This window comes from Heterodontus francisci, chromosome 9 (assembly GCF_036365525.1).
Source record: "Heterodontus francisci isolate sHetFra1 chromosome 9, sHetFra1.hap1, whole genome shotgun sequence".
Taxonomy (NCBI): domain Eukaryota; kingdom Metazoa; phylum Chordata; class Chondrichthyes; order Heterodontiformes; family Heterodontidae; genus Heterodontus; species Heterodontus francisci.
Genome location: NC_090379.1, coordinates 122,506,857 through 122,521,043, shown reverse-complemented (window position 1 = coordinate 122,521,043; position 14,187 = coordinate 122,506,857).

Here is a 14,187-nt window from a genome sequence, read left to right as displayed (position 1 = left end):
TCAGTTCACAGCTGCCGCAGACAGGATGGGCAGTGTGGCCTCCTTGTGTGCCATATCTTTTTCTACATTTTCAAGGATAATGCTTTGCAACACAACGTTGCTTGCGAATGTATATGAACCCAACGGCTGTTAGATTGCAATAGGAAGTTTCACTCCAAACAGTACTGCAATAGCCTCTTGCATTGGAATGGGTTATTCGACTACAAGAGGCTATTGCACTGCAAGAATCCATTGCATTGCAAGTTGCCATTGAATTTCACAAGGCTACTGCATTGCAATAGTTATTGCCTTCCAACAGGATTTGGTTTTGCACGTGTCTACACTCAATTGATTGTTGCAGTGTAAGGGAAAGGAGCATTCCAGTGTGACAATTACACCACAAGCGGTTATTGAATCGCATCTGCTCTGATGATGCTACCTTCCATGACGGTGCTTCTGATATGAGCTACTTTTTCGTAAACCGTGGATTCCCCCCCCCCCCCCCCCGCACCCCCACTGTTGTTGAGAGGGCGCTCAATCGTGTCCGGCCTATTTCCCGCAACTCTGCCCTCAACCCTTCCCCTCCCTCCCAGAACCGTGACAGGGTTCTCCTTGTCCTCACTTTCCACCCGAGCAGCCTCCATATCCAAAGGATCATCCTCCACCATTTCCGCGACCTCCAGCGTGATGCCACTACCAAACAATTCTTTCCCTCCATTCCCCATCAGCATTCCGAAGGGATCTTTCTCTCCGTGACACCCTGGTCCATTTCTCCATTACCCCCACCACCTCGTCCCCGTTCCATGGCACCTTCCCCTGCAATCGCAGGAGGTATAATACCTGCCCATTTACCTCCTGTCTACTCACTCTCCCAGGCCCCAAACACTCCTTTCAGGTGAAGCAGCGATTTAATTGTACTTCTTTCAAAGTAGTATACTGTATTCGCTGCTCATAATGTGGTCTACTGTTTATTGGGGAGACCAAGCGCTGACTGGGTGACTGCTTTGTGGAATACCTCCACTCAGTCTGAAAGCAGGACACTGAGCTTCCAGTTGCTTGCCATTTCAACACTCCCCCCTGCTCTCATGCTCACATCTCTTTCCTGGGATTGCTGCAGTGTTCCAGTGAACATCAATGCAAGCTCGAGGAAGAGCATCTCATCTACCAATTAGGCACACTACAGCCTGCCAGACTGAATATTGAGTTCAATAATTTCAGAGCATGACAGCCCCCCATTTTACTTTCATTTTTAGTTATTTTTTCTTTTTTTTTCTTTACATTTTTTCCAACCTTTTTTTTGCATTTATTTCATTTAATTGTAGTTTGTTCAGTTTGCGTGCCCACTGTTTTTTACATGTTTGCACTTGCTGCTGTTCAATCTTCAGTCCGTTAACACCTGATCTGTACTAATGCTTCGTCTTTCAACAAACCATTAACATATTGTTTGCATTTGATCCATGACCTTTTGGTCATCTATGTGGCCTTATCCAATCTACCCCTTCTCCTTTGTTATCTCTTGCCCCACCCGCACCTCACTTGCTTATAACCAGTGACATTTCTAATTTTTGTCAGTTCTGAAGAAGGATCACTGACCCAAAACGTTAACTCTGCTTCTCTTTCCACAGATGCTGCCAGACCTGCTGAGTGGTTCCAGTATTTCTTGTTTTTATTTCAGATTTCCAGCATCCGCAGTATTTTGCTTTCACTTGGTTGTAGGTCGTATTATTGTTCATCAGGGCCCAATGCTCTTTTGAACCTTGTTCAAAAAGGAGACTTTTCTTGCTTTAAAATTCACTTGTTTTCACAAGATCCATTACCTTGGGAAAGAGATGGAAGCAGGCAGGACTGGAGAGGAGGTCCTGTTCCAACAGAGAGCACACAGCTTTCTGAGTTCAAATTCTGTTTTTCCAATTCAAAGCTCCTCTAGTTGGCAGCAGGTGGTCACGTGACTAACTGGTTTGACCAGGTCTCTTCTGCGTATTGGGGCAGGGACTGGTTTCTCACCATCCTACATTGTATGTTACTATGCAAATATCTTTCCAATCAGGGAATTGCAATTTTAAGTTTTAAAGTTCATGTGGTGAAATAATGCGCTATTCAATGTTTGTATGTTGGGGGGGCGGGGGGGTGGGTGTTGCCTGACACCTCCACATCCAGGGGAATCAAATGCAATTTGAAGAAAAACAGTGCATTTCCTTACAGTGTTTGAGAGAAATATAAGACACACAACGAAAAAACATAAATTTCTCTCATTCCAGTTCCATTCCATGCAAGAAGTATAACAGGTAAGGCAGATGAACTTAGAGCTTGGATTAGTACTTGGAACTATGATGTTGTTGCTATTACAGAAACTTGGTTGAGGAAAGAACAGGATTGGCAGCTAAATGTTCCAGTATTTAGAAGCTTCAGGCGGGATAAAGGGGGATGTAAATGAGGTGGGGAGTTGCATTACTGGTTAAGGAGAATATCACAGCTGTACTGCGGGAGGGTACCTCGGAGGGGTCATGCAGCGAGGCAATATGGGCGGAGCTCAGGAATAGGAAGGGTGCAGTCATATTGTTGGGAGTTTACTACAGGCCTCCCAACAGCCAGCGGGAGGTTGAGGAGCAGATATGTAGACAGATTTTTTAAAGATGTGAAGGTAACAGGGTTGTAGTGGTGGGTGATTTTAACTTCCCCTGTATTGACTGGGACTCACTTAGTGCTAGGGGCTTGGATGGGGCAGAATTTGTAAGGAGCATCCAGGAGGGCTTCTTGAAACAATATGTAGATAGTCCAACTAGGGATGGGGCCGTACTGGACCATGGTATTGGGGAATGAGCCCGGCCAGGTGGTCGAAGTTTCAGTAGGGGAGCATTTCGGGAACAGTGACCATAATTCCATAACTTTTAAGGTACTTGTGGATAAGGAGAAGAGTATTCCTCGGGTGAAGGTGCTAAATTGGGGGAAAGGCTAATTATAACAATATTAGGCAGGAACTGAAGAATTTAGATTGGAGACGGCTGTTTGAGGGTAAATCAACATCTGACATGTGGGAAACTTTCAAATGTCTGTTGACTAGCATCCAGGACCAGCAGGTTCCTGTGAGGAAGAAGGATAAATTTGACAAATTTCGGGAACCTTGGATAACGCGGGATATTGTGAGCCTACTCAAAAAGAAAAAGGAAGCATTCGTAAGAACTGGGGGGCTAGGAACAGACGAATCCCTTGAGGAATATAAAGACAGTAGGAAGGAACTTAAGCAAGGAGTCAGGAGGGCTAAAAGGGGTTATGAGAAGTCATTAGCAAACAGGATTAAGGAAAATCCCAAGGCTTTTTATACGGATATAAAGAGCAAAAGGGTAACCAGGGAAAGGGTTGGCCCACTCTAGGACAGCGAAGGGAATCTATGTGTGGAGCCAGAAAAAATGGGCGAGTTACTAAATGAGTACTTTGCATCAGTATTCACTAAGGAGGAGGACTTGGTGGATGATGAGCATAGGGAAGGGAGTGTAGATAGTCTCAGTCATCTCATTGTCAAAAAGGAGGAGGTGTTGGGTGTCTTGCAAAGCATTATAGTAGATAAGTCTCCAGGGCCTGATGGGATCTACCCCAGAATACTGAGGGAGCCAAGGCAAGAAATTGCTGGGGCCTTGACAGAAATCTTTGCATCATCATTGGCTACGGGTGAGGTCCCAGAGGACTGGAGAATAGCCAATGTTGTTTCTTTGTTTAAGAAAGGTAGCAAGGCTAATCCAGGAAATTATAGGCCGGTGAGCCTTACGTCAGTGGTAGGCAAATTATTAGAGAGGCTTCTTCGGGACAGGATTTACTCCCATTTGGAAACAAATTGACTTAATAGCGAGAGACAGCATGGTTTTTTGAAGGGGAGGTCGTGCCTCACTAATTTCAGTTTATTGAGGAAGTGACAACGATGATTGATGAAGGAAAGACAGTCGATGTTATCTATATGGACATTAGTAAAGCCTTTGACAATGTCGCTCATGGCAGACTGATACAAAAGGTGAAGTCACATGGGATCAGAGGTGAGCTGGCAAGATGGATACAGAACTGGCTCGGTCATAGAAGACAGAGGGTAGCAGTGGATGGGTGCTTTTCTGAATGGAGGGATGTGACTAGTGGTGTTCCACAGCGATCAGTGCTGGGACCTTTGCTGTTTGTAGTATATATAAATGATTTGGAGGAAAATGTAGCTGGTCTAATTAGAAAGTTTGTGGACGATACAAAGGTTGGTGGAGTTTCGGACAGTGATGAGGATTGTCTGAGGCTACAGCAGGATATAGATCGGTTGGAGACTTGCGCAGAGAATTGGCAGATGGAGTTTAATCCGGACAAATGTGAGGTATTGCATTTTGGAAGGTCTAATGCAGGTGGGAAGTATACAGTAAATGGCAGAACCCTTAGGAGCATTGACAGGCAGAGAGATCTGGGCGTACGGGTCCACAGGTCACTGAAAGTGGCAACGTAGGTGCATAAGGTAGTCAAGAAGGCATACGGCATGCTTGCCTTCATCGGTCTGGGCATAGAGTATAAAAATTGGCAAGTCATGCTGCAGCTGTACAGAACCTTAGTTAGGCCACACTTAGAATATTACGTGCAATTCTGGTCGCCACTCTACCAGAAGGACCTGGAAGCTTTGGTGATGGTACAGAAGAGGTTTACCAGGATGTTGCCTGGTCTGGAGGGTATTAGCTATGAGGAGAGGTTGGATAAACTCGGATTGTTTTCATGGGAACGACAGAGATTTACAAAGTTATAAGCGGCATGGACAGAGTGGATAGTCAGAATCTTTTCCCAGGGTGGAAGAGTCAGTTACTAGACGACATAGGTTTAAGGTGAGAGGGGCAATGTTTGGAGGGGATGTGCGAGGCAAGTTCTTTACACAGAGTGTGGTGAGTGCCTGGAACTTGTTGCCGGGAGAGGTGGTGGAAGCAGGTAACATAGATACGTTTAAGAGGCATCTTGATAAATACATGAAGAGGATGTGAATGGAGGGATACGGATCCCGGAAGTGCAGAAGGTTTTAGTTTGGGAGGCATCAAGATCGGCACAGGCTTGGAGGGCCGAATGGCCTGTTCCTGTGCTGTCCTGTTCTTTGTTCTTTGTTCATTCACCATCCTTAAAGCTTTATAAAACTGATCTGTTCTAGGGGCCACGGCTGCTTTAAAAAGACATTTGTCTTCAGGGGATGGGCAGTTCCCTGTTCCTCTGACTGTGGGGAAAGTGTCTTTGTTATTCTCCCCTTTGTTCGATGGAACACTCTTATCTGCAGGCATTTGTGCGGACTTGGCTGCAGTGAACTGTGGCACTTTGAATAGGTGAAGCATTACCCTCACGATTTATGTGCTCCCTAGAAGTCTCTCTTTGTCTCTGCAGTTCCTGTATACGTTGTTAGCAACACTGGTGGGGTGCTTCTAGAGTCTGCATTTTGATAGGAGAATGTGTGGTCTAACGTTTCACATTTGCTGTGGTTGGTTGACCGGACAGGAGTGTTTTTTCCCTGGATTCTTCCCAGACTTCCTTTAACCATGGTCACATTTTCCCCCTCTCTTTCTATATTTTAGCCACCCGTGCACCTGCCTGTTCCCTTTTGTTCTCGGTGGGGTCCCTTACAGTTCACCAACCCTGTGCTGGAGGTTTCTCCTAATACCTGTACAGGACTTTGGGGAGCAGGTTTCACTCTAGGTTGCAGTTTCCCCTCAAACTGGCATAAGTGGCAATTCCACTCTGTGGAGCTTTGGCCAGCCAAACCGTTGTCTTTTGCGGGCTTTGGACTTTCATATACAGGCATGTACAGCTATGGAGTAGTCTCATGGGCCCTTCTTAATATTTCTCCCGGTACCTCTGTGGCACCACTAACTGGTGAACCACTGTCCACTCCTTGCCCTCAAGTCTGTGAGGAGAGCTCAATTTCCACGTTAGTACTTCATTCTTTAAATTGTAGCAGTCAGGGACTCCCTCTGCTTCACTTTCAGACTGGGAAGCCTGTGCTAACTCTCACATTACTGGATCGGCTCGCAGAGCCTCAGTTAACGAAAATCAATTTAATTCATTCCCTTGGTCTCCTAACTTGCCATGGAAAGACTCCAACAGGCAGACCTCATGGTAATTTGTCTGCAGTGCCGATGCAGTCTCCTCTGGGGGAGCTGGTTGGATCATGGCCTAATCCACTGCACATTCAGTGACTCTGCAGGGGGCCATCACCTGCCACTACACAGTTTCTCTGACCTGTTGCGGTCTTTCTTTCAATACTGTGCGGGTGGGGACGGGGAGGGGGTGTGAGTAGGGGGGCTGGTGGGCGGCGGGTGCTACCACCTTCACCACTTCCTGATCATTACCTAGGAGCTGGTCAACCCCGTTCCTCAGGCAATCTAAGGTTAATCCCTATACTCACCAGTCCCGAAACTAGGTCCCACTCCAGGTGCACCCGTTGTACAGGTATAGGCATACAGTGCCCTCCAATACCATTCACTAGCATTTTGTTATTCACTGCACTCTCTGGGGGAAGGTCAGACCTTTTCATAGTAAAAGGGATCTGGTGGCCCGTGTGTCACTGAGAATTACTGCGGGCTTGCTTACCCCACTCCACGGATATGGGGTTACTTTCCCTTCAAATACAAAACCCTGATAACCTTCAGGAATCTTATTAACTTTTCCAGCACAGTCCGTAGTAAGCTTTCTGGGTTTTACTTTTACTGCAGTTAAAACCACAGCTTGTTCTGTGTTTTCCATCAGTCCCTCATCTTCATTGAGCAGGTGTGCCCTGATTCGCCCTCCGGGTTTCCCCTTTAGTTTCCAGTAGTTAGCTTTTAAATGCCCTGCTTTATTACAATAGAAGCACGCAGAGTCTCCGGGTCTCTGTCTTGTTCATAGCAGCTTTTTTCTTTTGGCTGGTGGAGGGCCCATGTTTCTCCTGCTTTGCTTTCTTTTCCAGGACTGCGTGGGCTTCTATCACCTTCCCACCCTTTGCTTTGTCCTTTTCTGATTTGTGGGAGTAATTAGGAAAGGTTCTTCCCTGGAAAACCGACTTATAAATTAAGGCAAACTCATCGTCCAGAACGGCTGGTTGCCGGGCTCTCTGAACCTGCTGCTGCTCTATATAGGTCTTACTGAGAATGGGAGTGAGTTTTTAAATTCCTCTAACAGGATTACTTGTCTGAGAGGCTCATCATGGAGCTGTATTTTTAAAGCCCTCAGCCATTGATCAAAAGCCAGTTACTTACTTTTTTAAAGCTCCAGATATGTTTGATTGGCTTGCTTTTTGAGGGGTTTAAACTGTTTGTATTAGACTCCAGTTACTAATTCATATGCCCCGAGGATAGCATTTTTGGTCAGTTCTAATTAGATGAACTCTGATCTGGAAACAAGGGATAAACCTTTTGGGCTTTTCCAGTTAGTTTGCTTTGTATCAAAAGGGACCAGGTCTCAACTGACAATTTTAGCTGCCTTGCCAGTTTCACAAAAGACATAGAAAATTATTTCACATCTTCCTCATTGAATATTGGAATCATTTGAATTGTTCTCCTCATATTGGCTATACTTTCACTAGGGTTGCTCAGTCACCCCCGAGTTAACTCAAGCTTCTTCAGCTCTCTCTCTTCGGTTTCTTTCTGGAATATTCTTTATTTCTCTCTCTCTCTCGCCTCTCTCTTTCTATCTCCTGTCTTTCTGTTTCTTCGTGTTCCTTTTGGAAGGCACTCTCCTTCTCCCTCTCCTGCCTCCCTCCCTCTCTCTCTTTCTGCCTCTCACTTTTATTTCCCCTCGCTTCCTTTCGCTTTGTCTTTAGCTGTCTTCTAATTCAAGTTTATTTTGTTCCAATTGTACCTTTGCTAGCAGTGCCCTCTCTCAATCTGCTTCTAACATTGTTTTCACTTCTTCAGATTCAAGGGAAAAAATATTGGCCACTAGCCCTGTGAGTTCAGAGTTCCTAGCATTGCCACATTCAGTGATCCCACACCGCTCAGTCATTTCCTCAACTCCACCATAGACAGTGTTTTTAATTTGTCCCAAGTGGCTTGGAGATCCACTCGTTTCAGTTGCCAACATGTTAGTATTCAAGCACACACAACAAGAAAACCTGTATTAATCTTGGCTCTGTTTGATTGGGAACAATTTGGCTTCCCACTTCCACTTTCACTCGTTTGTCTGTGGGTAAAATTATGGATGGTAACGTCCAAATTACCATTATGACCAGGTGGGAAATTTGTCTAGGTCGGTGTATTTTCCTGGCATCACCTGTTATGTTCGAAACAGAGTTTACTTTTAAACACACTGTGTTTTTGGGCTCTGCCTTTGTGAATCCTTGTTCACAGCTTTCCAATTATAAGACAAAGAAATGAGCATAAACAGGGTTTCTTTGGTTAAATGAAAAAAATAAAACTTATTAAACGTACTTAAATTCTAGTACACTTGATGCCTATGGATGTATGATGCACCCACGCTAGCATGCACATGCGATATACACATGCAGATAGGAACAGAAAAGAGAAGAAATTATGAGGTAAAATATTTGGGGCAGTCCGTAACGGGGGCTTTTTTTTACTGTGCTTCAAGCTCACATGATTGTAGGTAGTCTGACTGTTCATTGGGACCAAGTGTTCTTCTTAAACCTTGGTCATGTCGGAGGCTTTTCTCTCTTTGAGGTTCATATGTTTCCACAAGATTCATTACCTTGGGAAAGAGGTGGAGGCAGGCAGGACTGGAGAGGAGGTTCTGTTCCAACCGGGATCAGATGGCTTTCTGTGTTCAATATCTGTTTTTGCAATTTAAAACCCCCCGAGTTGGCCAGTAGGTGGTCACGTGACTGACTGGTTTGACCAGGTCTTCTGTATATGTTGGGGCAGGAACCGGTTCTGCATTGTTCCAACACTGTTCCTATGCAAATATATTTCCAGTCAGCTTTTCAGTTTTAACGTTTATGTGGTGAAATAATGTTTGCCTCAGTCTTCTAAGTGGGGTCCTTGCCTGACACGTTGCAAGTGGATGTTGCATTGCAAGTGCCGATTGCATTCAAAGGTACTTCCAAACTACGAATGTTTTTTTGCCCGGAAAGGGGATATTGCATTGCTAGTGGACTTGCATTGCATGGTTTTTAACAAAAGAAGAGGATATTGCTAAGCAACACTTTATTGTCATTGTCTGTTGCTCTCAATAAGCTATTGCATTGCCTCAGCCCACTATATTGCAACTGGCCGTTACATTACAAGGCACTATTCCAGTACAACTGCCTGGTGCATTGCAACTGTCTGTTTCATTTCAACAGACTTTGGAATTCCAGGAGGCTTCTATGGCATTGCACGTGACTACTAATCTGTAAGACATGAATGAACTTCATCATGATATTGCATTGCATGGTGCTATTGCACACCGAGGAGTTATTGCACTGCGAGCGGCTAATGGCTTGCAAGAGGCGTTTGTATTGCCAGGCTCTGTTGTGCTCAATGGTTATTGCATTTCTCAGGCGTATTGCATGGCAAATGTTTGCTGCATTGCAAGCGGTCATTAGATTGCAATTGACCATTACACTGCAAGGGATCTTTGCATTACAAGATGTTTTTCCTTTGTTAGCTTGTATTGCATTGCATGGGCTCTCGCACTGCAACAGGCATTGGCATTGCATGGGGCCATTGCCCTGCAAATGAAAGTTGTATTCAAAGGGGTTGTGACATTGCAACAGACTTTTGCTTTGTAAAGTACACTTCCATTACAACGCACTGCAGCATTGCAATGGGCTCTTGCATTGCAATAGGCTTTTGCATTGAAAGGTTGTATTGCACATAGGGGCTTTGCACTGCAACTGGAATTTGTATTGCAAGAGGCTATTACTCAAGGCGTTTGCCTTGTGAGGGGCTATTGCAATTAAATAGGATTCTGCCTTGCAAATGTCGATTGCACTCAAGTGACTGCTGCCTTGTAAGTGTTGGTTATATTTCAAAGTGGCTGTTGCATTGCAGGAAGCTATTCCATTCCAAGGGACTATTGCACTAGAAGGGAGTATTGCACTGTCATTGGCTATTGCATTGCGAGTGGGTGTTTCCACTGCAAGAAACTATTGCAGTGCATGGGCTAATAATGTCCAAGGATATGTGGCAATGTGAGTGTAATTGCACTGCCAAAAGTCTTTGAATTGCAAAGGATGACTGCATTGCAAGAGGGTTCTGCATTCCAGGGGTCTCATGGGCTAAAAGTTCCATTGCAGTACAACTGGCTGTTAGGCAACAAGGAACAATTGCAATGCAAGAGGGTTTTCATATGAACATACAAATTAGGAGCAGGAGTCAGCCACCTTCACGGCTGCTTCGCCATTAAGTAAGTTCATGGCTGATCTGATTGCTCCTCATTTCAACCTACCCCTGATAACCTCCCACCCCCTTGCTTATCAAGAATCTATCTACATTCATTGCAAGGGGCTACTGCATTGCAAGAGGATAATGCATTGCAAGGATCCCTTGCATTGCAAGCAGTTTTTCATTGACCAGATATGTTGTGCTCTAGGTGAGGTTGCATTGTTCGGAGATTTTGCTTTGCAAGTGGATTTGGCTTTGCAAAGGGTTATTTTGTTATAAGAATCTATCATGTTGCAAGATAGTTTGGAACCACAAGCAGCTATTGCATTGCATGTAGATGTTGCATTGTAAGCAGTTATTGCACTCAAATGGGCTATTTCACTTGAAGCTGTTATTAAATTCAGAGATGCTTTGGCATTGCAGGGCCTGTTGCACCCAAGAGAGGTTATTGCATTTCTCAGGTCTAATGCCTGGCACTTGCATGTTCAATTGCAAGGGATATTGCGCTGCAAGAGGCTACTGCACTGCAAGGGCTATTTTTTCCGCATGGCGCTGTTGCACAGCAAAGGGTCTTCCAGATGAGGGAAACTGCACTGCAATGTGATGCTGCATTAAAGGTGCTATGCCACAGTAAGAGACTTTTGAATTGTAAGTGGTTTTTATACTACAATGTACTATTACAACACAAGTAGCTTCTACATTGCAAGTGGATTTTGCTCTCCAAATGTCCATTCCGGTGTTATTGCATTGCTAAGGGGTATTACACTGAAGGTGTATTTTTACATTGCAAGGCTCTAGTAAACTAAAGTGCCTATTGCATTGCAAGAGGTTGCTGCATTGGCCAATCTTATTTCACTTGAACTGGCTATCAAACTGCCATGGGCTATTGTATTTCAAGAGGCATTTGCATTGCAAGGGGCTATTGCACTTGACAGAGTGATTGCATTACAAGAGGCTATTGCATTGAAAAGGGGCTATTACATTAAAAAGCACTTCAGCTCTGCATGGGGATATTATGTTGCAACTGGATGCTACACTGCAGGGGCTACTGCAATACACGAGGCTGTTGAAGGTAACTATTGCAATGCCAGAGGCTCCTGAAATGAAAGTTGCTATTGTATTGCAAGAGGCTCTTCTACTGCAAAGTAATATTACAGTGCAAGTGGTTTATGCTTTACACGTGTCTAATGTGGGAAAGGGACTATTGCATTGCAAATTGATTCTCGGGTATTCACTATTGCACCTCAATGGCTCTTGCATTTTAAAGGCTTTTGCATTGCCTATGGCTATTGTACAGTCAGCTGACAGATGCGCTGTATTGCTCTCTTGCACTGTATCTACATATTGCAGTGCAAGGTGTTTTTTGCATTCCAAGGAGCTATTGCACTGCAAATGGCTAACATATTGAAAGATGAGGGACTTTTGTGCTCAACAGGCTATTGCATTACTTAGGGCTATTGCTTTTCAAGTGGATTTTTCAATGCAAGAATCATTGCATTGCAAGGCGCTATTGCACTACTCCAGGCTTTTGCATTACAAGTGCTTATTGCATTATGAAAGGTTTTGGCTTGCAAAGGATATTGCACTGCAAGAGTGCATATAATCCAAGTTACTATTGTATTGCACATGTTCATTGTTCCCTATGGGAGAATTGCACTACACAAATCTATTGCACTGCCAGGTTCTATTGTACTGGAAGCATCTTTTGCAAAGCCAAGGTCTGTTTTGCTCAATGAGCTATGTCATTGCTTACTACTATTGCACTACAGGTGGATGTGGCAGGGCCAGACCCTTCTGCATTGCAAGTGGTCATTGCACTGCAAGGGATTTTTGCATTTTAAGAGGCTTCTGTTTTGTTTGAGCTTTGTGCATTGTAAGGGGCTGTAGCATTGCTTGGCTGATTATAGTGCATGTGGATTTTGCATTTAAATGTTCTATTGCATTTAAGGACCTCTTGCATTGCAGTTAGTTTTTGCACTGCAAGGAGCTATTACAATGCAAGCAGCTATTTCTGTAAAATTGTGTGTGAAACTGGCGGGGCTTTTGCTCTGCAAGGGGCTCTTGCAGTGCAAAAGGCTTTAGTATTGTTTGGGAATATTGCACTGTAAATGAGCATTGCATTCAAATGGGGCTATTGTACTGCAAAAGGACTTTGATTCACAAATTTCTTTTACCCTCAATGAACTGTTGCATTGGATGCAAACGTTGCATTCAAAAGAGGCGACTGCATGGTAAGAGGCTATTGCATTACAAGAGGCTGTTGCATTGCAATTCACTATTGCTTTTCAAGAGTCCATTGCTCTACAAGGGACTACTGCACTGTTTGTGGCTATTGCGTTGCTCATGGTTGTTTCACTGCAAGAGAAATTGTTTTGTAAGGAGCCGTTGCAGTGTAAGTGGATATTGTATTGCAAGGTACTATTGCACTGCAAGCTGTTATTGCACCACAAGAGTGTTTTTCAGTGCATGGCACAATTTTACTACATTCTACAATGGCACTGCTGGTGAATATTGCTCTACAAAAGCTGTGGCGCTACCAAAGACTTTGCATTGGGAGGGCTGTTGAACTTCCTGAGGCTCCAGCATTGCAGGGTGCTGTTGCACTGCAAGAGGCTATTGACTTCCATTGAGCTATTACTTTGCAAGATGCTTCTGCATGCCAAGGGTCTCATATGTTAAATGATCTGTTGCATCGCGAGTGGATGTTGCTTTACGAGGTGGTACACATGCCTTGCTGCCGTAATTGGCTATTGCATTTTGAGGGAGTACTGCAATGCAATGCGGTATTGTATTGCACGTAGCTATTTTTCTCCAAGGGAATAATGTTGCACAGCAGGGGCTATTGCAATAAACGTGGCTGATACTCCACTGCATGGAGCTTCACAAATGCACAGGAATTTACATTTCAAGAGACTATTGCAGTCCAAGCTGCTATTACATGACAAAAGGCTTTTGCATTTCTATAGACTGTTCTGCCCAAAGGGCAATTGAACTGCTTAATGCTATGTCATTGCAATTCGATTTTGCAAAGCAAGGTACTATTCTACTTCAACTAGCTCTTGCACTGCAAGTGGCTGTTGCATTTTATGGTGGTTTGCATTGCAAGGGATATTGCATTGCAAATTGCGATTGCATTGCATGTGGCTGTTGCAGTATAAAGGACCAATAAAGTGTGTAGAGCCTTTTCCAAGGGAAGAGCAAATTATACTTGAAGAAGCTCTTGCACTCAAAGGAGTTGATGCACTACAAGGGGCGATTGTATTGCAGGATGCTTTTGCATTGTCATGGTCGGTTGTGCTGAATGGGCTATTGTCTTAATTATGGATGTTGCAGTGCAAGAGGATGCTATATTTTTTAAATTTATTCATGGGATGTGGGCATCGCTGTCTAGGCCAGCATTTATTACACATCCCAAATTTCCCTTGAGCAGGTGGTGAGCTTCCTTCTTGAACTACCTCATCCATGTGCGGTATGCACAGCTACAGTGCTGTTAGGAAGGGAGTTCCAGCATTTTGAGCCACTGACAGTGAAGAAATGGCGATATAGTTCCAAGTCAGGAAGGTGTGTGCCTCTGAGTGTAACTTGCAGGTTCTTACAAAGAACTTTCCCTTGTCCTTCCAGGTGGTAGAGGTCGTGGGTAGTTAAGGTGCTGTATAACGAGCCTCGGTGAGTTGCTGTAGTGCATCTTGCAGATGGTACACCCTGCTGCCACTGTGCGTCAGTGCTGGAGGGAGTGAATGTTGTGTGTGGTGAATGGGATGACCTCATACGTGCTCCTTTGTTCTAGATGGTGTTGAGCTTCTTGAGTGTTGTTGGAGCTGCACCCATCCACGCCGGTGGAGAGTATTCCATCACAATCCTGACTTGTGCCTTGTAGATGGTGGACAGGATTTGGGGAGTCAGTAGGTGAGTTATTACCCGC